Here is a 3,496-nt window from a genome sequence, read left to right as displayed (position 1 = left end):
CTTGATTTTAGATTTTTATTGGCAGCTGGCAAACAGCTGAATGGTGCATTACTGCCACCAACTGGTGTGGAGTGTGGTCTGGGTCTCAAATCCAAACAGCTTCCCCTCTTTTTTAAACTGAAATAAGGCCTGATGACCTTTGATCACAAAGGTCCTATTTGATGTTTATGTTACTGAGCATGTTTCCTCCTCTCCACAGTAGTCACACTCCCCGTATTATGTTTCCCCATCATGAGTAGTGTAGTGGTCAAACCAGTATGTCCAAATCTCATTCTTGATACGACCACCTCCTCTCTCCTACTCCGTCCTGTGGCTCCCATCCTCCTTTGAATTCTACACAGCCATCGTCTCTTCCTTTCTTCCTCCCACTGTCTTTGCCATCTTTTCCTCACCTCTTGCCTGACCATACTCTTTATCTCTGCCTGGCCAAAGCTAACAGCCATGTCAACCACCCCATGTTTTGTGCCCTTACTTATTTCCTGAGTCCACAGTGCGCCGGAATCCATAAACACACCTGTAAGTTGCATCATGTGTGCTCTGAAACGTGTTTGCTGAATCTCTGCTCCACCGTCTGAGTGACTGTAGACGGACCAACGATGAGCTTGAATCTGAACGAATGACTGCATGTAATGGGCTCATGCCTGCTACCCACTGAAAGCTTACAGTATTGTGAGCATTTCTCCGGTGTATACTGAAAGTCCATCATTAATCCTTTTGCCTATTTCAACCGTAAACTCCGGGACCACAGCTACACCAGTTTGACCAGCTGTGTTTGTATATATTTGAACATAATTATAAACTGGTCAATGAAATTCTTCTTTTCCAATAATGTGAAATCTACTGTGGCATCAGGAAGTATCCATGGAGGTGTAGCTGGTAACGGCCCTCTTTGACTGATGTCTAACTAATCCAGTTTAAATTCTGTTGCTCGCCGTCCCACAATCCACCCAAAGCTCTTTGTTTCCCGCCTTTCTTTCTCCCAGCAAGGTTTGATTACTCCTTGTGTTGGAATGCTTCCAACTTTCAGACTCCTTCAGAATAAAAGTACATCCTGACAGGAAAGAGTTTCCCGTTTTGACTTTACTGCTGCCAACTGGTTCAGGTGCGACTCAAATAACAGCAGCGCAGTTTAACAGTGCAGGTGAAAAGGTCAGTATTTGCTTTATTCATGTGGCCCTACTTCTGCTGGGTTTCAGGTTTCATCAGAAATGCTCAGCGGGCACGAGGTGAAGTACTGCCAGCTAGGACTCCTCGGTCTTTAAGGCTTTTAGGGTTAGAGCACAGTCAGTGTGCATGCTTCAGCTTTTTAGTGAGGTAGAATCCCCCCAACATGCCCCTACAGGACCACTAAAGTTTAAAAAGCAAAACAACAGCAATCGGACAGTCTGCGCAGTTTAAATTACAATTTAATTCCTGACAGATTTGCTTCTTTGTCGCAGCATCTTTTTCATTGTCATGCAGAAAAACAGTCGTTCTCCTTTTGCTTGTTTTCTTTTTTCCCAGCAGGTGATCCTGCAGATCGTCTTTTCTCACTGTCCTGCTTCCCCTGTTTTTCTTTCCCTCTCCTTTTCTCAAACTTCTCTTGTCTACGTCTTTCCCTTTCCTAACCCCAGTCACGTCTGTTCTGACTGTAATAACTTAAAAGTTAAAAATAAATAAATGAAATTATAAAGCTCAATCGAGTGGACCAGTATAGCAAAGCTGTAATGATCCACTTGGGAACATAAATCTGTGGGACATTTTTCTTGGCCTTCAGTCAATAATTCTGATGCTACAGTGCTGAACGGGACGGCAACAAAAAACAACAAAATCAGAGTTTTACTTTTCAAAAACTACTAGACATCTGAAGGATCCTAAAGATGGAAAATAATGAAATCTTCCTATGGGGACATGATGAGATGCCAGTCTTTGAAAAATGAGAACTGTGACATATTGAACTGCATGTGAAGCAGCTTAATCAACAGGCAGCTGTGGTGCAGCCAACCAGACTGAATCTGTGGTCCAAGCCTCCACAGGGCTTTGAATCTGTTGGAGCTAAATCAATCTGCAGGACCAGATCAACTTGATCCTCTTCTTAAGTTGGCTGCAGATTTCATAGCTGAACCACCAACTTACATTTTTAATCTTAGCCTCTCAGACAGTAGAAATCTGCCTTTGTTGAAATAACTACAGGTCCATATCTAAATCCTCTGTTTTTGCAAAAGTTCTAGAAAAGCTTATTAATATTAAAAGACCTGTTTGGACAAAAATTCAGTTCTTTCCCAACATCAGTGGAGATTCAGACAACAACAGCACAATAACCGCTGCATTAAAGTGGTTAATGACATCATTGATGTAATGGGCTGTTTTAGTCAACAGACTAAACAATGTTGGTCTATCTGTAAATGCTGTAAGCTGGTTATCAAATTACTTGTCAGCAAGAACACACTGTGTCCATGCTGGGTCTTCTTCCTCTTTCCCCCCACTATCCAAAGGAGTTCCTCAGGGCTCTGTACCAGGACCGTTGCTTTTTTCTCTTTACATAAACAACCTTTGAGATAACTTATCAAATGCTGCATTCCATCTTTATGCAGATGATAAATTATCTCTTGTTCATCTCCTTCAGTAGCACAAACCCTGCAATTTCTGCAGTCTGCCTCTGATGTCGTTCAGTCCTTGAACTCAACTTAAGTTGGTGTTAAATGCAGAGAAATCCCAGTTCATGTTATTCTCAAATGGCAAAGAGCTGCTAGCTACGTCTCCTAAGATTAAAACCATTCAAGGAACTGAAATTGAAATGTTCTTACGAGTATCCAGGGACCGTTATAGATCAGAATTTATCATGTTAAAACTCACATTCAAAGGCTTGTGTCCAAGTTTAAACTAAGCGACTTTTTTAGAAATCGATCCTGTTTCTCCCTCCAAGTGAGAAAACACTAGATTCATGCAAGTTTTTTCTTTCTTTTTACCTGTATTGGATTACGGTGACGTGCTTTTTATGAATGCACCTGCACCCTATCTAAAGAAATCTGATACCGTCCACCGTTGTGCTTCACGTGTCATTACTGGCTATAGGAATCGTGTACATCTTTGTATGCTGCTGCTAAATGTCCGTCTCTGTATATCCACAGACCTTCCCATTGGTCCATTGGTTGGTCTTTATAAATCTCTCCTTGGGCTGGTTCCCTCTTATCTGTGTGTTTATATGTGGAAAACAACCAATACAGGCTTCGTTCTCATAATATCAGACAATTGATTGTCTCAAAACTCAGAACAGAATTAGGAAAAAGGGCTTTTAAATACGCTGCCCCTGCTTCCTGGAACATCTGCAGAAGGAACTGAAATAGTCAGAAATGGTTCCCTGAGGGGAGTTTAGGTCCATCTCAAAGGAACAAGAGAATAATTCTTTTAGTGTGATTGTTTTAATGTTGCTCTTAATGACCTGTTATTGTAAACCTTTCACGTTTGTGCAGCATATTGTATTTGTTTTCATTCTTATGTACTTGTGTGGTACATG

Source organism: Copadichromis virginalis, linkage group LG11 (assembly GCF_057382275.1).
Source record: "Copadichromis virginalis isolate Kocher_CV1m ecotype Utaka linkage group LG11, C_Virginalis_male_GT1.1, whole genome shotgun sequence".
NCBI classification, from domain to species: Eukaryota; Metazoa; Chordata; class Actinopteri; order Cichliformes; family Cichlidae; genus Copadichromis; species Copadichromis virginalis.
The sequence above is the reverse complement of the archived record's forward strand: the minus strand, read 5'-3'. Positions refer to the sequence as shown.